This window comes from Strigops habroptila, chromosome Z (assembly GCF_004027225.2).
Source record: "Strigops habroptila isolate Jane chromosome Z, bStrHab1.2.pri, whole genome shotgun sequence".
Taxonomy (NCBI): Eukaryota; Metazoa; Chordata; class Aves; order Psittaciformes; family Psittacidae; genus Strigops; species Strigops habroptila.
In genome coordinates, this window is record NC_044302.2 from 70,520,329 (window position 1) to 70,546,965 (window position 26,637).

General features: G+C 39.9%; 1 protein-coding gene across 50 annotated transcripts in view; it reads left to right on the forward strand.

Annotated features, from left to right (window-relative positions):
• The window catches only part of PTPRD (protein tyrosine phosphatase receptor type D), a 1,245,299-nt gene that overhangs the window by 333,035 nt on the left and 885,627 nt on the right, over positions 1-26,637 (forward strand). For all 50 annotated transcript variants that reach the window (XM_030512143.1, XM_030512142.1, XM_030512141.1 and 47 more), the window contains one exon: positions 11,634-11,741. The gene's annotated coding sequence lies outside the window, so the exon portion shown is untranslated. The remainder of the gene's footprint in view (positions 1-11,633; positions 11,742-26,637) is intronic.

Here is a 26,637-nt window from a genome sequence, read left to right on the forward strand (position 1 = left end):
ATATAGGCTATTTTTATCTTATTACTCCTTAATTTACATTCCTTCCTGCTGGGACTGTACATGTCCCTCAAAAGAGCCTGTCATGGTTTGAGCCCAGCTGGTAACTCAGAACCACGCAGCCCCTCGCTCACTCCCCAACTTCTTGCTCCCCCTGCTCCCGGAGGGATGGGGAGGAGAATCGGAAGAATGTAACTCCCACAGGTTGAGATAAGAGCAGTCCAGTAACTAAGGTATAATACAAACCCACTACTGCTACCACCAATAATAATAATGATAAGGGAAATAACAAGGGGAAAGGATACAATTGCTCACCACCCGCTGACTGATACCCAGCCTGACCCGAGCAGTGATCTGGGCCTTCCGGGTAACTCCCCCCCAGTTTATATATTGGGCATGACGTGCCATGGTATGGAATACCCCTTTGGCCAGTTTGGGTCAGGTGTCCTGTCTTTGCTTCCTCCTGCCTTCCCCTCCTCCCTGGCAGAGCATGAAACTGAGAGTCCTTGGTTGGAGTAAACATTACTTAGCAACAACTAAAAACATCAGTGTTATCAGCGTTGTTCCCAGGCTGAAAGTCAAAAACACAGCACTGCACCAGCTACTAAGAAAGAGAAAAATGACTGCTATAGCTGAACCCAGGACAGAGCCAAGTACTTCAGGAACTTGTACTATCTGTACAAGTACAAATACATCCTTTTGCTTTGCATACATGAGGATGTATATAAAAAGAATAATATATCTGTATGTGTTTTAAATGGTAGCAGGAAAAAATGGCAAATATCGTAATTCTCTTTCCAACAAGCAGCCTGGATTGCATAGGAACTTTGGAGGGGTGATGGATCATTCAATTTTCAAATCAAAGGTGGAACTGTAGAAACTCCCTATCTTTAAACAGAAGAGAAATCTGCTTTCAAAATTTAAAACCAAATTGAAGTTTGGAAGAACCTCTATCTCCCTTCTTAGGCTGTGGTTGCTAGTATATCTAGCTGTGCTTCTAGTAAGATCTAGGAAACCTTACTAAATCCAAGGCTTTTCTGGTAATCAGACTTTATGAACTGGAATCTCTAGTTTCTTGTTTTAATTGTCTCCATTCAAAACGTGACTAGACAAACAATATGCAATCCAATCTAAGTTGTCTCTGCTTTGGGTGGATAAGTGGACTAGAAGAACCACTCCCAGGTTCCCTTCCAACATGAACTACTTACTTAGAGGTCTATGGCTCTGTGATAAAAAACCTTTACAGTGACAGTCAGTTTTGTCTGAGAATTCCTTGCTAGCTAGACTTGCCTTATGTCATGATACTGCATCCCAACATAACAGAAGACAAATTTTTCATCCAGTTCCTCCATGTGTATTATTCTCTCTTCTTCTGTAACGAACTTACATGATCTTTAAAAGAAAAAAGCTCTCTCACATTAATAAATAAGCATGATATAAGTAGGGATTTGGCAGTATGTTGAAATTGTATGCAGTTAGATTTCCCGTCTTTCCTCCCCCGCCTTCTCCCCCTCCTGCTCCCTATCTTACCTACCGTATCCTTCACAGACTTCATTGCTTATAAACTCTGAGGCTGGCCCTAGGGTTACAGGTTAAAATTGCTAGAAAAATTGCTGGATTTGCTCTTTTTTGCACTCGGAAGTAATTATAACCAATTTGGTCACCATTATTATTATTATAATAAGGGCCTGTAGTCTCAAAATGAAGTAAAATTGTATTTTATTTTAATAGCTGCCCAAGCCGTTTCCAGTCTTTTCAGTGATTTTCCTGCCATATGCATTAACTTTTACATGTTTTCATGTCAAGAATTACAAAAATTTATTTAAGAAATTACTCTGTACGCACTGCAGCATACATGAATTATGGTTATTCACTCAGCCATGAGGTTTAGGGATGGAACTGTTTACCGGGGACAGAAGACAGAGTTTTCATTCTCAAAATAGACTCAAGCCAGACTTAAAATGCAAGACCTCAGAAGATTAAGTTGTGTAGCTTAATCAGGGAGAAGACTGAAGGATGAATTCTACATGAATATATACGTATATGCACATAACCATAATAGAAAGGAGAAGACAGCTGTTTAATTTTGAAGACAAAATAAATCCAGTTTTTGAGAGCCAACTTTTAGGCAAGTGTAGTATTAGAATTAGAAATAAATGTTATAGTTGTGAGAAATTTAAATATCATCAGAGTAGTGCAACCTGGAATCATTTGATAACACAACTATTTCAAAGGTATACTCTAGAAAATTTATAACCTCTGTGCATGGTTATAATGGATATAGGATTGCTTTGGTTCATTTGGACCTTGCAATCTTTTAATCTCTGATTCCCCATTTCCATCATCATCTTTCAAGATTAGCCGTGAAAACAAAATTTAATGCATTGACATTTTAATGTTCTCCTTACTTGCATCTATACATTAAACCAGTAACAAAATCTAATTTCATGCTTCAGAGCTTTAGCCAGTCATCAGCAAAGTGAAGGACTACATTGTCTTGTTGAGCAATTGGTTAATTTTTTTTTTTCCTCCTGCTCCTTTGAAGAATCAGAAGCTAGCTGCAACTATGGACTGGAAGAAAAGATAGATACAAAGACACTTGCAAAATATTTCTTCAGTGTATCTGATGACATGTTCAAGGTCATGCTCATCGCCACATTTTTATTCAAGCAGGAAATTTTCCCTGCTCAGTTGGATAGGAAGTTTGGAAGATTTTTGCAAACTTCTTCATTTTCTCTATAGCAAAATAAGTATATGGAGCTCCTGTAGTGCCATAATGTAAAAATTAATTTTCAGCTTCTAAATTTTATGGTCAGAATAAATCACTTCTTGACAAGAAGTGTCAAAACTGACTCAGTTTTGTTTGGATTATCTGGGTATATTTCGGGTAGTAAAATCCTACCACTATTAAAAGTCTGTAGTAGAGAAGCACATGCAGCCTCAATAACATGACCTACACCGGGAGAAATGTGTACCATCATTATACCTATGGGCTGTAAGCGATGGAAGTTATCAACTCCTGCAGCACTTAGGTCAAAAAGGTGGCAGCTGTGATGGTTGGCCTTGGAGAGCTGCCAGATCCCCACCCAGCTGCTGTCTTATTCCCCCTCCTTAACAGGACAGAGGGAGAGAATAAGATGGAAAAACTTGTCATCTGTTAATGTCTCTACACTGGTTTTGGGGATAGAACTGCATCACTTTGGAAAAAGAAAGAAACGGGCAAAGTCCTGACTATTGATTATCCATTTAGGGTAAAAAGAAACAATGTCGAAAATCTGTGAGGTTGCGTAAATTAATTTATAGCTCTAATTAAATAAAAACATGATGAACCTCAAGGAAATCTTAATACTTCACTTTTCCTAACATCCGCCAATTACATCTTTTTCTTAAAGAACAAAGTAACTGTCACTTTTTCTTATTCTAAAAGTTAAGGTAAGTTGACCTTAGCTGACTGCCAGATGCCCACCAAGCCATTCTCCCACTCCCTTTCCTCAACACAGAGGAAAGACTAAAGATGGAAAAGCTCATGGGTTGAGTTAAGACAGGGAGATCAGTCACCAATTACTGTCAAAAGGCAAACTAGATTCAACTTGAAGAAAATAAATTTAATTTATTGCCTGCTACAATAGAGTAGGAGAGTGAGAAACAAAGAACTAAAACCACCTTCCTTCCACCCTCGCCTTCTTTCCAGGCTTAAGTTCACTCCTCACTCTTTTACCGCCTTCTACCCTGAGCAGTGGAAGGGGATGGGAAATGGTGTTACAGTCAGTTCATAACACTAATCTCTACCTCTCCTTCCATCCCACACTTTTCCCCTGCTCCAGCATGGGTTCCTTCCCATGGTACACAGTCGTTCATGAACTGTTCCAGCATGGGTCCTTTCCAAGGGGTACAGCCCTTCAGGAACAGGACTCAGAACAGTGTGAGTAGAAACAAACAATCACACTGACTCCAAGTTTAAATTAGATGTGTTATATATGAAGTAAAGTTACTTTATGAAGTTCGAATGGAATTAAATGCATTATACAAAGAGGACCTTATAAAATAAAGCAGGGTGAGAAATGTTTGTGACTATTTTTGCATTATTGTGACAAAAATGCTGAAAAGCATCATCAACTTTATAAAATCTTAGTTGATTATAATTTCAAGCAGTAAATAAGTAATTAAAATTTGGGAATGGGCAGAGAAGTAAGAAGCTGTGCTCAGAAATCAGCTCTTACAATGCTACAAAGTGCTTTATAAGATGCCTTTGCTTTTATTTGTACATAAGAAAGATTTTTTTCTGGCATAAAGCAGAATGTGGGAATCTCAGTTATTGATCCTAAAACCAGGATCAATGTATTTATTAACATCTTAGTCACACCATCTGTGAGGATGTATAAGAGATCTGCTCTCTCTCCATTGCCCTGGCTGAAATTATATCTTTTTGGCATGTTTATTCCAATTTCAAGCATGGCACATCTTGTGTGTTGAGGGCTTGAGATATTATCTAAAAGCTGTTGTAGCTGATGAGAAACTTCTTGTTGGGTCAAGGAAGCTTTCATAGAAGTCAATAAAATAGGCAGTAGGATACAGACCTTGTAGCTTTGGGGGAAGCAGGAGGCTAATAATCTCATGCTTTCTTGAAGATATGCTACAATGAGAGATTCCTTATGATTCTTTCCACAAAGAGAACAGAGCACATAATCTAAGATTTTCTGATGATGAATAAAAGTTTTATAAATGGACAGTGGCTGATAATATAAAGGGGTAATAGAAAAGCCTGTTATGGATTATCATGTTCTGTAATTCAAATATCTTCTGCTGATGCTATTAGTAAAAATTCTGGAATTCATGTTACATAAAAAGATAATCAGTGAAGTTTATGTCTGTGAAGTTTGTTTTTTTTCTTTTTCTTTTAGTATTAGAAGTTTCAAAAATAGGTTGCATACTTAGGACCATAGTACTTCAGTCCTGATGGAAATTGTAGAGTCACAGAATGGCTAAGGTTGGCAGGGACATTAGAGATCATCTAATTCCAGCTACCCTGCCATGGGCAGGGACACCTTCCACTAGACTAGGTTGCTAGAAACCCCATCCAACCTGGCCTTGAACAGTTCCAGAGATGGGGCAGCCACAGCTTCTCTGAGCAACCTGTTCCAGTGTCCCACTACCCTCGCAGTGAAGAGTTTCGTCCTAATGTCAAATCTAATAGAAAATTAGAGTGTGACCGTCCAGCCAATTCCTTAACCACCGAGTGGGCCGTCCATCAAATCCATGCCTCTCCAATTTAGAGATAAGGATGTTACGCAGGACAGTGTCAAATGCCTTGAGCAAGTCCAAGTAGATGATATCAGTCGCTCTTCCCTTATCCACCAACACTGTGGCCCATCACAGAAGGCCACCAAATTTGTCAGGCATGATTTGCCCTTGGTGAAACCATGCTGGCTGTCACCAATCACCCCCTACATGTCCATGTGCCTTAGCAAAGTTTCTGGGAGGATCTGCTCTGTGATCTTGCCAGACACTGAGGTGAGACTGACTGGCCTGCAGTTGCCTGCGTCTCTGTATTCAGTGCCATGCTTGTGGTGTGGTTACAACATTGTTGATAAAACCTCATAAACTTAATCGACACAAAATTTTAAGAACTAAACCCACTTAATTTGAGAGTATAATTTGGGGTTTTGTCCTCCCCCCCCGCCCTTTTTTTTTTTTGTTTTGATTTGGGGTTTTTTATTGTTGTTGTTGTTGTTTTTTGTTTGTTTGTTTTGTTTTTAAATTTTGTTTACTATGTCTGTAGGAAATGACCCTATGGCAAATGTTTTTATGCTTTTAACTAAAGAGAGAAATGAAGCTCTCAAATACATAAAATAATAATGAATCATTGTGAAAGAAAAATTAATCTTAAAGGGTGTCCCTTTCAGGGGTAGTGAGATGTGTGTTCCTATTATTTGTTCTATTAATTTGACATTATTTGTTGTATTAATTTGATATTCTTCATCTATGGGTAATAAAAGAGAATAGAAATGTTTCCACATAAACAGAATGTTTATGAAAATGTTTATGAAACAATAGAATGTTTCCACATAAACATAACTGGAGAGCACAAGCGCAGGTAAAAGATGAAAGTTAAATGAGGTCTTAACATTAGAAAGGCTTGTATAAATGTAAATGTTGATGAGTTGTTAAAATGGACAAACTACATGAGATAGTGTCCCATCCTGCATGTGTGAATGAAAGGAAAAAGGGATTTCATTTTTTTTTAAAGAGAAGTCATCAGCCTCACATATAGCCACCCTTTCCATCCAAAGATAAAAGCAAAGGCTTACTGAACTACGTGTTATTGCCACCATTTATAGAAGCTGAAAGAATATAATTTCATTTTTATAAGTAATTTTCCTCTTGATTTAACTCATACTCTGAACAGGAACTTGGGAAGTATTTTCCCATCTTCAGAAATCATAAGTATCATGTAAACATTCCTTAGTTTGGAATGATCACTGGTGTATTTTTCCTGTGATGACTGGAGCAGGATTTTATATAATCTTTTTGTGATTTTAATAAGTAATTTAAAAATAACTTATAATATCAGTGTCCCATATGGCATCTAGCATACTTGGATTCTTCTTCCTTATATTCTTTTTACCTGAACAAGGACTTTGGTGTCAGCATCTTGTAATTTTTCCAGTCTAATAAGAGATCTTACTCCTTCTCACAAGTCTTCCTTCAGTGTCTAGCTTGGGTGTTTGTGCAGCAGCATCATATGTCTGAATTTTAGAAATTGGAATTCATTGTGGCCAGAAGCATATACGTAAATGTCAATGCTGAAGCTTAACCTTTTTCTAATATTATCAACTACATATTGGCACCTGGCTTTCTCAGCCCATTTTCTAAGAAAATGTAAATGTTTAGCCCTCCTGGCAGGGAATTTCAGCATATATAACGGAAGAGAGAGACCATAATGCACAGTGCTCCTGTAGTGGCTAACAGAAGTAGCAGACAGCCCAAAGCTTCATGCTTATCTGTTGCTTTCATTCAGGAGCCAAGTGATTTTTCCTTCTGTTCCCAACTGATAACTAGTGCAAAACACAGGCAAAAATAACTTTAAGCCAACTACATCCCTATCAGAAAAGAGAAAAACAAATTGCTGGGCTGAAAGTGTAGAGTTGGAGGCTAAGGAAAAGGGAAGCTGAGTTCTAGGAAACAAAAAGGGGGGGAGAAGCCAAAAAAAGGTGTGGGAGAAGATAAATACTTTGATATAAAACATACAAATTTAAGAAGAAAAAGAGACTGTGAAAGAAAGGTGTTACTTGCTTCACTGGAAAGGAAAAAATGCACCCCGTTTGTTTCCCTAGAGCAGGCTAAGAGTGGGAGAAAAATCTTACTGTTGCCTCACAAGTTAGTTTGTTTTCGAATTTCAAGTTAAAAGTGATAAAAGAGTACAGATTTCTACCCCTTAGCCTCTGATGATTCAGTATTTAGTTAATTGTCATATTCCTCCTGTTCTCCTCTGCCTTGGGGAATTCCAGGCTAGAGTTTGGAAATTTACCATTAGTATTATTTCTGATAAGAAAATACTAATTAGTTGCAAAATACAACTTGTGAGGGCATATGCAACAATGAGAGTTTACAGTTGAAGCGCTTTGGAGAGATTTAATTCTCTCTTCCATTCCACCTATTGGTTTTTCCAGTCTAAATGTGTCAGGAAAGCATGCTTAGATTTGCCTGTTTTCTTCTTTTGGAAAGGTTGTTGGCTTTCTGATGAAGTCTTCAGATAATTTTTGAATGCTTCCTGTTGAAAAAAGAAAAAGTTTTGAACCTCAAAAACATTACAAAAATTTAAATAATAATAATAATGATAATAAAAAAAATCTAGTACCATTCTGTTCTAGCTATTCATGGTCAAATCTCTAGGACTATTGAATTAAATTTGTCTGTCCTTAAGGAGTTTTATATGTATGAATAACTTCCACTAAAGCTTCTCTGGAGAGAAAGAGTAGAAAAAGGCTTCAGAGAGAGCACATTTACTAATTGTGTCAGTCTGCAACTGCGGAGCGTTCATGGAATAATGTAGAATTTGCATTCCATGGAATTATATTAGCTTCCTCCCTCTAAGATGAGGAATTTGGTTCTTTATGTTAGAACTAGAAGACAGTAGAAGGAGCTTTCATCTGTTAGAATATTTCAACATATTAATTTTACAGGATTATTTTAATTGTCTATAATGAATGAATTCTTTGACTATGTAGAGGACAGAAGTGTTATTGAAATTTTTTTAGTGTTTAGATCACAATTATTTTTCTGAAGAAAAAAAGGTGTGCCATCTACCTTCAAGAAAATATCATTAATACGTAAAATAACATTGGTTAATGACATAGTTTTGTTCTCCTAAATGGTTACACTGTAAGTGAAGTTCACAAATTTTTCAGATGTGCACTTCCTTTCCAACCAATGCTTGTATACACCATCAAGCAATTAACTTTATACTATTAATCATTCTTCTTCTCTGTCCTTATTGTAACTGATCACTGATTCATAAGTTGTATACCTGTATGGCAAGGAATGTTGATGGATAAAGATCTGAAACTTTTATAAGCCAGCTATGATTTTCTGAACATTTCTGTCCTGTACACAGTGCTAGCATATCATACAAGCTTACTATAAAGTTGTTTTAAGGCAGCGATTTTGTGAAAAATTATGCCTTCTGTAGAAATCTATTCATTGTTTTGTAATTCATCTGAGAGATGTAGCATGTTTTCTCTTCAGGTTTGTTTGATGTTCTTTTAGTTTGAACAACAGACGTACAGTGATCAGGGAAACATAATAACATTACTGAATGTTATAATGTTATAGCTATAAGAAATTACAATTTTTTTCCCACTGTTTTTCCACATATGCATATCTTCATACATATCTCTGTCCTTTATGCTATAGTGGTATGGAAGCTTGGAATTTCAGTATGTATAATCAGAACAAATATTTAAGAAAGACAAAGTTTTGTATTTCATTATTAATGTTATTAACTTTTACTGTGATGCTAGAGAAAATACATGGATTTTACAGCTCTGACTTATACAATAAATATATATTATTATATTGGTAAGCAGTCAGTTTCGTCAAGTACAGTTTGTACTTGGTAAATCTGTGTTGGCTTTTTCTAGAACAGAATAGAATAGAACAGAACATTTCAAATTGAAGGGACCTACGATGTTCACTCGATCCAACTATCTGACCGCTTCGGGGCTGACTGTGGTGGTGTAAGCCCAGCCAGTAACTCAGAACCACATAGCTGGTCGCTCATTTCCCTTTTCCCCCAGCTCTGGGCGTGATGGGGAGGAGAATCGAAAGGATGTCAACCCCACAGGTTGAGATAAGAACAGTCCAATAACTAAAGTATAATATAAAACTACTACTAATAATAATTATAAGGGAAGTACCAATGGGAGAGAATATAAAACTAAAAGGGAAAGAGAAAAAAACTCCCAATAAACACAAGTGGTGCACAATACAATTGCTCACCACCCACTGACTGATACCCAGCCCGACTCGAGCAGCGATCTAGGCCTTCCGAGTAACTCCCCCCATTTTATATTCTGGGCATGATGTGCTGTGGTATGGAATACCCCTTTGGCTAGTTTGAGTCAGGTGTCCTGTCTCTGCTTCCTCCTGGCTTCTTGTGCCCCTCCTCACTGGCAGAGCATGTGAGACTGAAAAGTCCTTGATCAGAGTAAGCACCTCTTAGCAACAACTAAAAACGCCAGTGTGTTATCAGCACTGTTCTCAGACTAAAGCCGAAACACAGCACTGCACCAGCTACTAGGAAGGAGAAAAATAACTCTTACAGCTGAACTCAGGACAGTGACCAAAACTTCAAGCATGTTATTAAGGACATTGTTCAAATTCCTCTTAAACACACACAGGCTTGAGGCATTGACTGCCTCTCTAGAAAGCCTGTTGCAGGGTTTGACCACCCTCTTGGTAAAGAAATGCTTCCTAATGTCCGGTCTAAACCTCCCCTGGTGCACCTTTGAACCATTCCCACATGTCTTATTGCTGTAAACTAAAGAGAAGGGTACCCAGCAATACCTCTCTCTCCACTTCCCCTCCTCAGGAAGTTCCAGGTCACCCTTCAGCCTCCTTTTTCTTCAAACGAGACAGGCTCAAAGCTGTTCCTTACAGGACATCGTTTCCAGCCTTTTCGCCATTAGTACCCATATGAAAAAGGAGTGGATTGTAGTCTGAAGGTTGTACTAAGCTTTTCAGTTTTGTGGTGACATCCCTAATTTGGGCCTCAGAAAGGCAGAAAACATCCCTGAAAAGAGGGTCTGGTCTGTACACGGGTTTTTCCTTGCACAGGAGAGAATCACAAATGACAATAGCTGGTGGTTGTTTCTTTTTGGCAATGGTCTTCATGAGGTTTTTTTGCAAGGGGTTTGTCTTTCAGACCTTGGCAAGTCTGCTTGCATAGGTTCCCCCTCTATCTCATTATGCACTTTGTCTACTCTACGCAGAGCCTCATACCTATTTTGTAAGAGTATCTTAAAGGATAACGGGGGGCTTCTCTTATGTGTCTGTGCTGTAACTTCTTCCACCCCCTTTATCCCTTTTAACACTGCCTTCATCCTGGCACAAAACAGATCCTGTACCTGCCTCCATAGTGGCCTCACTGAGTCGTTTTTCATACATCAGAGATGGCAGAATGCAGCTCCATTGATCAATCTCCTTTTCAGACTCTCAGATACGCTTCAGTGGGCCCACCTCCTCTTGTAGCTTGGACAGCAAGCAGAACAGTTCATCTGCCTGTTCACACCTTCCACAGGCTCGCTTGCAATCACTTTCCACCTCCAGGGATATCCCTTTGCACATCCCACAGCTGGAAACCTGGATGTTCCTGTGGTTGGACAGGAGCTCTGTGTAGCAGCATTGGTTCTACTAAGTGCTAGAAGCTCAGAAGCAGAGAACACTGCTTTTTACTGTGTGGTCACTATGCTGCCATGCACCTGCCTGCTGCGATGCTGCCACTGCTTTCACTTCTTGTGCTTGCATGGCTTTCATGAGGACCTGTTCTATAATTTTTCCCAGGAACTATTGTGAAATTAAGTGGACTATAGTTTTCTGAATCTTTTTCACCTCTTTTTGTAGATGGATATAATATTTGTAACTTTTTTAGTCAGTTGGGACTTCTTTTTACATTTATGAATATAGTCCATAATTAGATGGAGAAATTTGTAAAAAAATAAGTTGTACTCTAATAAAAATAAATGTGAACCTTCATTATTTGAATACCTACATTACTTTGCTCTGAAAAACTTCTATTTTCTACTGCTAGATGTTCTGATTTTACTTTCTCCCTTTAGCATTTATAAATGTGTACCTTATATGAGTAAATATTGTATTTAATAGTTACAAATTAATATAAAAATAAATTTTATAAGAATTTTTATAGCAAAATAAAATATTTTTTAGAGCATCTATTTGTACACATGTTGTATCACACATTCAAGGAGAAATTCAGAGAGTGTAATAGTTTCTGATTTCATCCTTTATATGAGTATTCTGATGAACCCTGAATGTGACAGGCAAAGGTAACGTAATGAATGTCTTATTGCAATTGGAAGACTGTGAAAAAAAGTAACTGACACAATATTTTATTCCAGGTAGGAGTAAAAAACAACTGCTTTCCTGGCCCTTTACAACCTACTTAAGAATTTGACTGACAGAATGTTGGCACCAGCTGTGGAAGAGCTGATCAGCCTCAACTCCAAGTAAGTGAAGTCTTACACATTCAGAGGTTCATTTCAGGCTAAATTTACAAAGCCTGCTGATTTCTAACAACAAAATTTATTTAAAAACTTGGTTTCTAAGAAACTTTAGAGCCCTTTGGTTTCCCATGTTGTGGAACTCAATTTCTCATTTAAAGACATCTTTAAATCAGTACGTAACTTAATTTCTTCATAATGTTATTTTGCAAACTTAATGACATTACATTCTGATTCCTCTTCCTTTCTAGACAATTGAAAGCACTCAAAGTAATGGAAAATTATTATAAAACAGGAATATAAAACACGAATATACGTGCATGTACTCAGTGATCAAGAAAATACAGTTAAATAGTGATCCATTTAATGTAGAAGACAAATTGGTGAAAAAAATGTAAGGAATATAACTTGCATGCTCATTAAATGGACCTTCCTTCCTATTGCATTTCTTATGGAAGAAAAGTGTAAGGTCTTGCACTGGGGTAAACACAACCCAAGACTGGATCATAGGCTGGAATCTACCCAGTTGGGGAACAGCTCTATGGAAAGGGACTTGGGGTCCTGGTGGACAGCAAGCTCAATATGAGTGTACAGTGTGCTGCTGCGGCAAAGAAAGGCAATAGGATGCTGGGTTGCATCAACAAGGGCATCACCAGCAGAGATAGACAAGTCGTTATCCCACTCTAGTCAGCACTTGTCAGGCCACACCCGGAATACTGTGTTCGGTTTTTGTCCCCACTCTACAAAAAAAGATGTGGACAGGTTGGAGAGGGTCCAGAGAAGGGCCACAAAGATGATCAAAGGACTGGAAAAGCTGCCATGTGAGGAAAGGCTGAGACACCTGAGTTTCTTCAGCCTTGAGAAAAGAAGGCTCAGGGGAGACCATATCACCATGTTGCAGTATTTAAAGGGTGGCAACAAAGAAGGTGGAGTCTCCCTTTTTAGAAGGAGTTCCATGGAGAAGATGAGAAGTAATGGGTACAAATTATTCCTGGGAAGTTTCCGGTTGGAAATAAGAGGAAAATTTTTCAGAATGACAACAATCAGCCATTGGAATAATCTCCACAGGAGAGTGGTGGACTCTCCATCATAGGATACTTTTAAGATTTAGGTGGGCAGGGTGCTAGGACATCTATGGATGTCCTAGGTCATTCTATGATTCTATGATTTTATGGTTTGCCAAGAAAGGTTGGACCAGATGATCCTTGAGATTCCTTCCAACCTGGTATTCTATTATTATTCTATTAGTAAAACATCCAAAACAATTGTGGATGAAGGATAGAGTCAGAAGCCTTGGTTGTTCAAAGACGGTCTCTGGAGGAGTCCCACAGGTTATCCTTCATGTGCTAGGAGCTAATGTGACAGCAGCACTAAAGCCACAAAGCACAGAAATTACATACACACATAAAAAAATCTACAGATTACCTCTTAGAGGAAATATGTCGAAGGCACCAGCTGTATTAAAGCACACTTGTCATCCTGGTAGTCTTAGATTTTTATTGTTCATAAACTCCAGTATCTCAGTTCAACTTTGAATATTTTATTTCCCTGATATTCTTTCATTTTAAATGTCAAAAAATTCTGCTTTTCTGTAGCTAGGAGGTCATGGAGAAGACAAAGGCAGGATGGTTTTCAGTTCATCAAATTTTCTTTTTCCTCACATTGTAACAGAGTCTATTTTCTTCTATGAACAACCACTAACAAACCTGGAGGATACGAGCCTGGCAAAAGGAGAAAAAGGAGAGAGGGAGAGAGAGAAGAATTAAAAAAGAGACGTGCTGAGGGTGGACTGTCAATAAGAGATGTTCATGTATCAGAGAGACAGGCAAGATATGACATTGTAAAAATAAAATTGAATCTCTGAAAACATGCTAATGTCACCTCAAAACAAACTGTTAGCTCACATTACCACAATACTTGACTGAGGAGAGATGACAATGAACCCTACACGATTCAATGTGAATCAAGCAGAAGCCACTTTATTGTTCCCACGATCCCTTTATATACAGAGTTTTCTATCTCTACATGCAGTCACGCGCCTTTTGATTGGTAAAAGCCCTCTTGCACGAAGCAATCACGCGCCTCGGTAAGTGTCCTTATTGGATCACCTAATTCCTGGTGTTCTTCCCATGTATCCGACTGCAGATGTTTTCTTCCTCATATCTTCTTCTTGGTATGCAGCTACATGTTTAGAAGAAGCTCTCTGATGGCTGTTTCACATCCTGTTATCTTCTTCTTGGTATGCGGCTGCATGCTTAGAAGAGGCCCTCATATGGCTGGCTCATTACGTGTCCACTGTCCTCCCAATACGACCCCACAATTCCCCCTTTTTCTCTTGGAAACAGCCAAACTTTCTTCAAGGATTTAGTAATCATGTTAGACACTCCCTTTAAGATACAGGGAACTATTAACAATACAATCACAATTATATTAAAGTTACAATGCCTTTTTTACAAAGATCTAAAAGCCATCCCGTTATGCCCCAACCCCTTAACCACTTATCTAAACCTGATTTGACCACCATTAGTTTGTTCATGTTGCCTTTTATCTCCTTGAGACTTTTATGAATTGACTCCGAATGGTCAGAGAGATTCATACAGCACATCCCTTCAAAATCCTCACGCCCGTGACCCTGTGCTAAAAGCAAAAATCAATTGCAGCTCTGTTTTGCAAAACAGCGTGTCTTGTGCTATGTACATCATTAAGCATTTGTGTAGGTACTTCTGACGTTAAATTTATCTGCTTTGTGGCCCAACACCCTAATTCAGTCACATCTCCTAATGCTTTTGCTGCAGCTACTCCAGGTGCAAACAAGGAGGCAATAGCTCGAGACAGCACATCCCAAAATTGTACCTGATCATTACAATCGGGCGCCAGTTGTATCCTTGCTGACAAGTAATATTGAGCTCTAATTTAAACAATATGTCATTTGGCACATATCCCTTGAACCATTGTGACTGATAACCTTCTACTCCGCGCGTGCCCTAGAACTTCGACAATACCATCTGACCCCACAATACTCGCAAACACACAAACTCCAAGGCTCCCAAATTCCACAGTTATGGCACAGAGTCCTTTGGTGCTGGGGTGTTTTCGGGTGGGTCATGCAACTTTCCTTGCCATGGCTTTACCCACTTGGCTGGTATCCATCTGGTTCCTGTATCTGTAACAACACATGCATATCCTCTTCTCCATGTGATTAACTTAACTGGTCCTTCCCAGGCCCCTGTTATTCCGTTTTTAATCATTACCTTGCATTGTCTGCTCTTAACTTCTTCCAACCCTCCTTGTAGACCAGCCCTGTGTTTTACCATTGGTGGCACCAAGCTATCTTGCGGCAATCGTAAGAAATTTAACACATATAGGACTTTGTTTAATCTATCTGTTGTTGATATAGCATTTTTTCCCCCTTGTTGTTTTTGAAGCAAACACTTCAATGTCTGATTCATACGTTTGACCATAGCCTGACCGGTAGGTGAATGGGGCGTACCCATCACGTGAGTAATGCCCCAGAGCTGGAAAAACGCTTGCGTGAAATGAGCTACATAGCCAAGGCTGTTGTCAGTTTTGGTTTCTCGTGGCACGCCAAGGGCCACTATAGCCGAACGCATGTGACGCTGCACATGTTTGCTAGATTCGCCAGTCTGAGCTGTAGCCCAAACTGTAAGAGAAAAACAATCCAAGCAGACATGCACATATTTTTGTTTACCAAATTCTGGGACATGTGTAACATCCATTTGCCAAATTTCTAAAGATCCAGTACCACGAGGATTGACTCCAGGAGCCAAGCCTCCAGTATACTGTTGACAATTGGGGCATGACTGGACAATGCCCCGGGCATCTGATTCAGACAGCCTGAATTGGCGGCGCAGTACTTTGGCTGACTGGTGGAAAAAATCATGAGACCATCTGGCTTGCGTGAACCGGTCTGTTGAGGGAGCCGCCCATAGCGGCACTACCAGCTTGTTGGCTCTCCGGTTGCCTTCTGCTAAGCCTTCGATTATTCCTGTGTGACTCCGAATATGGGTGATAAAATATTCACATTGTCTTTCTGACAGCAATAGCCACAACCTCCGAAATAGTTTGTACAATACCTCATCATTTATCTCTTTCAGCAATGCTCGTTCTATACGTGATACAACTCCCACTACATACAGTGAATCACAAACAACATTGACTGATGTTGCCTTCCATCGAGCAAACACTTCTACCACGGCTTGCAACTCCAAATGTTGTGTGGAGCCTTGACAGTCTGTTAAAACTACATCATGCCATTGCCCGTTGGCCTGCCACGTGATGGCAGCCTTTTGAGATCGTCCTCCCGTGTCTGTAAAGACTGTAGCACCATCTACCGGATGTGCAGAGTGTCTAGGTCACTCTTCTATTTGACAGGAATGTAGTACATTAAAAAACTTGCGTGGTGGATAGTGCACCTTTACTTCACCCAAATAATCCAGCAACGCCACTTGCAATAAAATACACTGGCGCAAAGCCCAAGCTAAATATTCTGCCACTAAAGGTATTATGATAAAAGATGGTTCTTTCCCTGCTATTTCAACAATTCGATTTCGCCCCCTCATGATTAATTGTGCTAGCGCCTCCATTCGTGTTGTAACTGTCCGCTTTGACTGTGCCGATAAAAACACCCACTCTAATAACCGCAAAGGATCTCTTCCAGGAATCCATTGCAGTATTACAGCAAAAGGGTGCTGCTCACTATTGATTATTGCTAAACCTATCCCATAATCAGGGTTCCAGTGATGGGTGTAGGCTTTACTAACTTTTATGCTAATCTGCTGCAAAGCCTCTTTGGCCTCATTTGTCAACATCCGGGGTGCGTTTGCACCACCTCCTCCTCTGAGTAACCTCATCAGAGGTGCCAACTCCTCATTGGTAATACCACATAGGTCCTCACCCAGTTTAAATCTCCTAACAATTTTTGTACATCATTCAAGGTGTGGATCTCCATCCGGAGTTCCACGTTTTGAGGTCGAACAACTGCTTTGTCGATTTCCCAGCCAAGATACTTCCATACTCCTGGTTTTTGTATTTTTTCAGGGGCCAATTGTAGCCCGTTTGACTGCAACATGTTTTGTAATTCAACAATCAATTGGTCTCCATTCAGCTGTTTTCCGGCTATCAATATGTCATCCATGTAATAATAAATAAGCAAGTCTGGATGCGCTTCACGTACCGGCGTAAGTGCCCAGGCCACGTAAACCTGGCACATGGTTGGTGAATTTTTCATGCCCTGCGGTAACACTACCCAGTGGTACCTTTTCATAGGTTCACTTTTGTTTACGCTTGGTACAGAAAAAGCAAATTTCTGATAATCTTCTGGATGCAGGGGAATGGTAAAAAGGCAATCTTTTAAATCGATAATTAAAATGTCCCAATTTTTCGAAATCATATTTGGGGAGGGTAATCCAGGCTGTAACGCCCCCATATCCTCCATGACCTCATTAATTTTCCTCAAATCATGCAATAGGCACCATTTGCCACTTCTCTTTGGAATTGTAAAAATTGGGGTATTCCAAGGGCTTGTGGTCAGTTTAATGTGACCTTTCTCTAATTGCTCTTGTCCCTTTCCAAAGCTAAAATTAAGGGATCTGGCAGAGCTCTCTTAATTCCACATTCCTTCTGCCACTCCTGCTGGTTTCTTAACGTGAAAAACATATCTGCATACATTACTTTGCTCTGTTGATATCCCATTATTAATTTTACACACACACACAAGGGATCCCACAAACACACTCCACACAACTACAATACCTAAAACACAAACAAAATCCAATTAGACAAACAGCTATTAATGACACAATCACAACATACAGTGCAGCCTTAACCATATTATATTGTCAACACCAAAATCATTACCATGATAATCCACAATACTAGGTCAAATACCAGCAAGTCACAGAAACAACTCCAAATGTATACCAATCAAGCACTAGCAGCCGGATGTATGCCTTTACCTACGAGATTTCTATATCTCGATTTACGGAAGGCTCCAAACAAAAGGTTAACCCACCAAAATCCAAACTTCAAACAGACTTCTGCACAGGACGTCTCCTACGACTTACGGAATGTTAACCGAAACAAAACAATATTTACAAAAGAATACCTTCTTAAAGGTGGTCCTTGTCTGCTCCTGCAGTGATCCGAGTGAGTCGAGGGGTCCCTCCGGGAAAATTCCCCGGGGGCCCTAGGGAGCCCTGTTCTCAGCAGGTCCTGCAGCCTAGCAGAGAGGGTCCCAGCTGGGGTGCCAAATTAATTCGTAGAACTCGTTAAGAACTTGCCAACTTAATTAGTTCGGTAACACTGCTGGCATAAATGAGTGATTTCTCCTTGTCCTTCTACTTATCAGTTAACTTCGCTACATCACCTCCTGAACATCTGCTTAGTTTCAGCTACTCCTTAGCTACAATCCTGTTTTGGTTGCAATAAATTTTATGTGAAGGTCATAAGGTTCCAAAACTATGTCAGCTACAACGATTCATCTTAGACAAGGACCCTTATTGTGTTCTTTGGTCGGGCCTTTTTTAGGTTTGGAAAGTTCTGTTGTTATATACAAAGCCACCAAGCTTAAAGTTACTTAGAACTAAATTTTCTTATTTACAAAAGATTATATTGCATTTTGTACTTCCTTGCCTAAATCCCCCTTTTTTCTATCCTTTTGCAAATTCTTTTGCAATTTTTTTTTTTTTTTTTTCACTAACGCATTCTAAATAATCCCTCTCCATCGTCGTGTTGGGTCCCCGTCAGTTTTAGCAGTTTCATCTCTCGCCTCCCCCCACCCCCTGGAGCTTCCTGCAGCTTCACCTCTCACCTCCCCCCACCCCCTGGAGCTTCCCGCAGCTTGCTATCACGCCCTCCTCCTCCCCACTGTGTTCTTCTCGAGCAATCTTATCTCTTTCCAAGTCCTCCAACTTTCGAAGTAGTTTCTGTGCCCAGTCCGGTTCCCTGTGGGGCTCGAGCGTGGATGATTTTTGCAGAGACGTTGGTGGGGGAGGCGTGGATGGAGGGAGCGGTGGAAAAAGCGATGGCTGGCTCTTGGAGTGAGATGGGTCGGGTGGGACGGGCGGTGGCTCTCCCCTGGGTGGCTTTTCTACGCAAGGGTCGGGAGGCAGTGGTATGGACCAGGATTCATCCACTTCCATCCCCTCGTCTTTCCGGGGATCCAGATCGTCCTCTGTCGGAGGTGCCGACGGGGCAGCGGGGGAAGGGACAGGGAGCCGATCGAAAACTTTGGTCTTAGGCGATGGGGCTGTAAAGCTATGAAAGCTCCGGCAGTGGCTGATCGCACTGCCCTCATCGCTTGAAGGGTTGTTAGAATCAGCTTCCAAGTAGTTGCTAGTCCCTTAGCTTCTTTGTTGCCGTCGCTTACGGCATCCCATAACCGTTCCCCAACCTTTTCCCAAGTTTCGACCTTAAAAGCGGCCTGTGGATCTGGGGGGAACCCGTTCTCTTGGCACCATATTAATAACTTTCGGAGCAAAAGCTCATCGTGTTTAATTCCTGTCTTAGAGAGTATATGTAGGAGCAGTTTCACAATCACACTTTTTCCCTTCGTTACACTCTGCCTCATCTCTTATTACCGGCTGCTCACCTCCAAGGGTGTCCCGTTGCAACATACATTCCTTTTCTTCACGGATCATCCTCCGATCCATCCCGACTCCAGTCCCGCTGGCTCGGCTCTCCAGCCGGTCCTCTCCTTCGGGGTTGCTCCCGGTACTATCGTATGATGATCACGTCAGGGTCACCAACTGAGGAGAGAGGACAATGGACCCTACACGATTCAATGTGAATCAAGCAGAAGCCACTTTATTGTTCCCACGATCCCTTTATATACAGAGTTTTCTATCTCTACATGCAGTCACGCGCCTTTTGATTGGTAAAAGCCCTCTTGCACGAGGCAATCATGTGCCTCGGTAAGTGTCCTTGTTGGATCACCTAATTCCTGGTGTTCTTCCCATGTATCCGACTGCAGATGTTTTCTTCCTCATATCTTCTTCTTGGTATGCAGCTACGTGTTTAGAAGAAGCTCTCTGATGGCTGTTTCACATCCTGTTATCTTCTTCTTGGTATGCGGCTGCATGCTTAGAAGAGGCCCTCATATGGTTGGCTCATTACATGTCCACTGTCCTCCCAATACGACCCCACACTTGACAGTTTGGAAATTACTAAAAATGTTTCTTTTAAGAGCTATTTGCATAGAGACAGTCTGATAGAGGAGCCAAATTCCTCTCAGTGGCTGTGATATTCTTGGATCACCAATTACTTTACTGATTATTAGAAATGCTAATAAAGTTGAGTCACAAACTCATCTCAAGATCAAAGAAGCTATCTAAGCTAGCGTCATCCAAGCATTTACAAGCTTCTTTTCAACAATGCTGAGCACTGTTTTATACAATGTGATAAGCTAAGGAAATAACCTGGTAATGTTTGAAGAAGGAGGAATCTTTTGTCAACAAGTTAAATGAGAGGGTCCGAGTCAGTGGACATGTTCAAAATGTTTAGTTGATTTACACTTTTTTTGGCAGTTTAGAAATTGAGAAACAATCTTTCATCCAAGAGGTGTATTTATGTGGCATGTCAGACAACCAGTATTTCTGAAGTGGGAAAAGATGATATGAAATTATCTAAGTTAATAAACGTAGTGATGGAAAAAGCCAGCATTATGATGTGGCATGTGAATGGTGTGCACATCCTTTTGAGGTCGTAGTCACTTATAGTAGTTTTATTTTACTTATTTCTTATTTCAAAGTGAAATTATACATTTAGAAATACCACAATATTTCTATATTTAGTAATATCACAAGGTAAGACAGGTAAGTAGTATGTTGTCTTTTGAACAGCTGCTATTAAGTGTAGCAGCTATTAAGTGTAGCACAGAGGTTGCTCTAGATCACAGACACAATATTTAACAAGTATAGGAAAATCCAGGTCCATGAAAATCATGCCTAACCAAAATGATAACCTTGATGAGAAAACTATAGACAGGAAAAGGTGTGTATTCCTGGTCACCCTGACTTCAGAAAGACTTGATGCATCTTTCATAGTATCTTTGTTGCTAGGTTGGTGATATATGAACCAGATAAGCAGTCAACATTGCAGGTTGAAAATGGCCTGGACTGCTGGTCTTACTGTGTTGTGATCCGCAATACAAAGCCCAGCTAGTGACCAGAAAGCAGTAGTTTCCTTCAGGGAGCAATATGAGGAGCAATACTGTTTAGTGTTCTTCATTAGTGGCCTGAATGATAGTACAGATTTCACTCTCATTGTGCTTGCAGATGACACAAAACATTCATGGAGCAGTCAATCTGCTAGCAGGCAGGACTTCTGCTCAGAGAAATGATCAGACAGGAACCCCAGGAAGGCGAATGCAAAGTCGTGCATCTGGGAGGTAACAGCTGGAGAGCAGCTCTGCAGTAATGGCCCTGGGAGCTCTGGGAGCTTACCAACTTAGCTGCCCCAAGGCAGCAGGACACCCAGGCACAGCACTCCCACATCTTTGCATTAGCAAGGGTGCAGACAGCAGGTGTGGGGAAGTGATCCTGCACTTTTGTTCGGTACCTGTGAGTACTGAAAGTACTCAATGCTGTCTCGTACTGGGGTGCCCAAAGCTGGCATGCTGTGTACAGCTTTGGGCACCCCAATATGAGACAGACATTGATGTAATTGAGATAGTCCTGACCAATGTGGTCTGGGGATGGAAGACAGAGCATCCAAGGGCATACAGGCTTGTTGAGCCTGGGGAAGGGACAGTTTTCTGGGGAGGAGAGGACTTACTGGTATGTACAAATACTTGATCACCAGATGCAGAGGAGGCAGGGACAGGCTCTGCCCAGAGGCGCACAGAGGAAGGACAAGAGGCAACAACCACAGCTGGAACATATAAAATTTTGACTAGAAATAGCAAAAAAAAGATTAGTGTGGTGGTAGGCAAGTTGCAAATCTTGAAAATACTCAAAACCTGACCAGACATTGTCCAGAGGAATATGCTTTAATTGGATGTGCTTTGCACAGAGGGCTTGGACTAGATGACATCCAGAGGTCTTCTCTATAAATAAATTCATTCTCCAGTTTTGTGTCTGCAAGCACTAGATAAAACTCCAGAAGAACATATGTCTAGAGGCTTGACCTATATTCCAGAAGTGCATGTGTGTTGACAATCTGTCAACTAGTCTCTGTTCCCTATGCTTTTCAGACTTTCAGCTCAGATTAGAGTTACAGAATTTACGCATTGAAAGAGAAATGGAGTTAATTACTCTATTACTGTAATATAGGGACCTCTTTTTATTCTGGATAACCTTGTGGAAAAGTACGAAAAGTAAGTAAATAATCAGACTAGAATGTGGATATGCTGCATTTTGTTACAATCTGCAGCGAAGTGCATCCCAGGTTCATCTTTACATTGGTATATGTTCAGTACATACCTTTCCAATAGTTTCCAAATACTTCTCTGGTATGTGGTGAAAAACATTTACACAACAAATACAGCAGGCTGACAAAAATGCTTTCATTTTGGAAACCATTTATATCCATTGCAATACAAAAATATCAGATGAACAGTATGTGTCTTAAATTATTTATTTCATAAGTACTTCTAGTGAGCAATTTCTAGAATTAAAGAAAATACTATTTTAGATTAAAAATAAAATCTATGTATATTAATCAATTTAGCTTAACACTTGGAATCTCAATGGCAACAAATAAATCCCAGTAAATTGAAGAATATAAACCCAAGAACTATTATTATATTCATGTTAAAGCAGCTAAAAATACTCTGACATCAGAATGTTTTTGTGTTGTTTTCTTTCTAGGCCAGCTTTGTCCCAGCTAGCAAATAAAAGGCAAGGGAAGAAAACAGTACTGTATTCATCTTATATTTGGGAGACAAACCACACAGCAAAGTGAACATTTGACACCAGGAGTCTGGTGTAAAGCCATAAATGGAACCTGTTTATCTTTACCCCTACCCCAAGGGTTCAGCTTGCATCTCTAAGAAAGGTTAAAGCTGTGCATATGGATAGCATCAGGGTGAGATTTTCACAAGCTTTTAGTAGCCCATTGGATGAGCTTTTCTATTCATTCCTCAGAGAGCACTTACCTGATTATCAACTGATTATCCCTGATTTTAATACATACCGAAAGTCAAGTTTAGTATTTTTGCAGCTTTCCTGAAGTCCTGTGTGATGGCAAAATTAGACAAGGTAAAATTGATTATGATTTGTCTCTTATTCTTAGAATCTTTTGTAATTGTTCCATTTATGTGTGTGAAGATGTACTTCAGAGGCACACTGAACTAACAGTTCCCCTAGATACAGGAAAAGAAAAACCATATACGAACTGATGACTTTTCTCTGGATTAAGGTTGTAAACAAGCGCAAGAAAGAAGCTTAAACCTTCTGTCTCCCTGTTTTTTAACCCTTTGAATAGGCAGGTAGTATGGGCAATAGCTCTTTTTGTCAGTTTGGAGCTGTTATTTACATGATATTCTCTGCAGAATAAGAATTTCTATTTCCTGTTTGGTCATCAATAAAGATTTTTTATACAGAGTTATGCATGGATTTTATATATGTTATTTTTATAAATATATATATAAAATTGTATATATAAATTTATATATAGACAAGACAGCAAACTGATTCACATTAAGCGTGATGAAAATCCTGTCTGCAACTCTTAAACTGTGGTCTGTTAATGTATTAAAATTGAGGCTTGACAGCATTTTACATAACTTCTAAAGTATCTTCTGAATAGTAGCATGTTTATGTAAATAACATATTCTTGAACATGTTTGAACATGTACAAAAGTAGAATTTTAAGTACTTTTGCATATTTATGTGCAGAATTTGTTGATGATTAATAGTTACTATACTGTAAGTGTGACAAACATCCAAACTACTAAATAAATGAAGCAATCTAACAGCAGACCAAATAGCAATGGTATGTGAATATAATATTTTCTATCACACCAGCATCGTTACCAAGCATGTAGGAGACTGATGATTTCTATTTTTGTAAGTCTTGTGGAGTGGAACTATTGTCCTCTTTATGTAAATGTTAAATTGAAGCGCAGAAAGAACAATTAATTTCCTCAAAGTTATATAGAGAATATATGAAAAGCTAGAGCGATGTCTTCCCAAATATGAGGTCTTCAAAATGAGTCTGTCATTTGTGAAAGGTTGTCAGAAATATAGAAAACAAGTAGTCCAAGATCATTACTTTCAATTTCACATAGAAACTTAGGTATTTTAAAAGTAAAAAAAAAAAAAAAGAAGTAACTTATTGAAATGGGAATATAGTTTCTTTGTCATATTGTACAGACTGGCATTGTTAGAAGGCTAATGAGTCTTAATTTCATAAGATACACATCACAAGATAATTATTGATGAATTTTCTATATATTTAAAGTAATATCCCTGACTGATTTCAGGTTTGTTTTGTTGGTTTTTTATTTATGGATTTTATTTATTTATGGATTCATGCAGATCTCTGTCTTTTAGTGCTAAATTGATCTCAGAAGACCTTCATGCAGGCATGTCGGTCCTCTTCCATGAAAATATCCTCCATCTAGAATGAAAAACTCAATTTTGAAATTTAAAAGGGTGAATAGTATGAACATCACTCCTAATCTGAAATAATATGCAATACGTAGACAAGAGCTAAAGAGTTTGTTATTTAAGAATACCGATAGGTATGACAACCTCTGATATAGGAAATGCACAGCATGCCACATAAAACTAACAGTAATTGTGTTTTGTTTTTAGGATTGCGACCGAGAATGTATTTTCTCCATTTAATTAAACATATATTTCCCTATATGAGGGTTGCTCCAGTTTTTGTCTTATAAAACCCACTTTTCACTTGCCAACCAACCATATGCATTCAAGTTGATAGTTTGCATGTAAAGTTGTTTGCCCTAAGTCAAATAGTAATGTTTCAGCTAAAAGTGTTCAGTCATTTCCTAGGTAAATGTTGGACAAAATACATTGGTTTGTCCATGATTTTTACAAATGTACAGCTATTCCTCAGATAAGCTATTACCTCTGTCACTGGAAAAAAGAGTGATATTTGACAAGGCCATGGTTTGCTGTTGCTTCAACTCCTAACAAAGATTGTCACATTTTGCAAAATGAGGGCAGGCAGGCAGGCAAGAAAGCAAGAAAAAGCAAGCAAGTGAAAGGAAGGAAGGGTGGAAGGAAGGAAGGGTGGAAGGAAGGAAGGAAGGAAGGAAGGAAGGAAGGAAGGAAGGAAGGAAGGAAGGAAGGAAGGAAGGAAGGAAGGAAGGAAGGAAGGAAGGAAGGAAGGAAGGAAGGAAGGAAGGAAGGAAGGAAGGAAGGAAGGAAGGAAGGAAGGAAGGAAGGAAGGAAGGAAGGAAGGAAGGAAGGAAGGAAGGAAGGAAGGAAGGAAGGAAGGCAGGAAGGCAGGAAGGAAGGAAGGAAGGAAGGGAGGGAAGGAGAGGGAGGCAGGGAAGGAGAGGGAGGCAGGGAGGGAAGGAGAGGGAGGCAGGGAAGGAGAGGGAGGCAGGGAGGGAAGGAGAGGGAGGCAGGGAGGAAGGGAGGAGAGAGGGGAGGGGAGGAGAGAAGGGAGGAAGGAAGGAAGGGAGGGAGGAAATGAGGAAGGGAGGAAGGGAGGAGAGAGGGGAGGGGAGGAGAGGGAGGGAAGTTTTATGTTGATAAACTGGGAGATGCTCTTGACTATTGAGGGACAAGAAGCCTTGCAGAGGTATCTAGATTGATCAGAGCACTAAGCAATGCTTAATGGGATGAAATTTAACAAGTTCAAATGCCTAATTTTGTATCAGGATGGAGTAATGCCAGGGACAAGTCTGGCCTGGGAGAGGAGTGACTGGAGAGTAGCCCTGCAGAAAGGGATCTGAAGGTGCTGGTTGACAACAGGCTTAACATTAGTTAGTAGTGTGCTCTGATAGCCAAATAGACAAACCACATCCTGGGGTGCATCAAACAGCATAAACTGCTGGTTGAAGGAGTTGATTACTCCATCGTATTTGGCCTTGGTGCGGGTTCATGTTGAGTGTTGTCAGCACTTCTGGGCCCCGCAATTTAAGAAGGATGTGAAGGTACTTGAATGTGTCCATGGGAGGTCAACAAAGCTGATAAAAGGGACGGAAAGCCTGTCCTATGAACAGCTAAGGACTTCAGGTTTGTCTAGTTTGGAGAAAAGGAGGCTGAAGATGACCTGGAGCTTCTTGAGGAGGGGAAGTGGAGAAAGAGTTATTGCTGGATACCCTTCTTCTTGGTATCCTGTTGCTATAGGGCACATGGGAATGGTTCAGAGGTGCACCAGAGGAAGTTTAGACTGGACATTAGGAAGCATTTCTTTACCAAGAGGGTCGTCAAACCCTGCAACAGGCTTCCTAGGGAGGTAGTCAATGCCTCAAGCCTGTGTGTGTTTAAGAGGAATTTGAACAATGTCCTTAATAACATGCTTGAAGTTTTGGTCAACCTCGAAGTAGTCAGATGGACTGGGTGATCATTGTAGGTCCCTTCCAACTGAAATGTTCTGTTCTATAGAGTAAAAAAAAGTAAATATATGCATTATTAGAGAAGAGGTCTCAATAAATCCATTAAAACTGCTATGCACATACTTCAGGCATCTACCCCTTTTCTCTTTCACTGCTCTTGTTGTTTCTAAGATTGGTAATTTCAGTCTGGAGTGGGAGAGGAATGTAGGCTGAGCATTCAGCACCTTGACTCCTTTGATGGAATGAATATGATGTTGAGGTAGAAAGTTTCTTCCTACTCAATCTAGAGTCAACTGGGCATCATTTTTGCATTCCTTAAAACTCTTTACACTTTTCTATTTCTTCATTGGCCTGCTAGTCAATATTATACCTGAATTGACTGTACAGAGTGTTCTATCTTTATGTTGA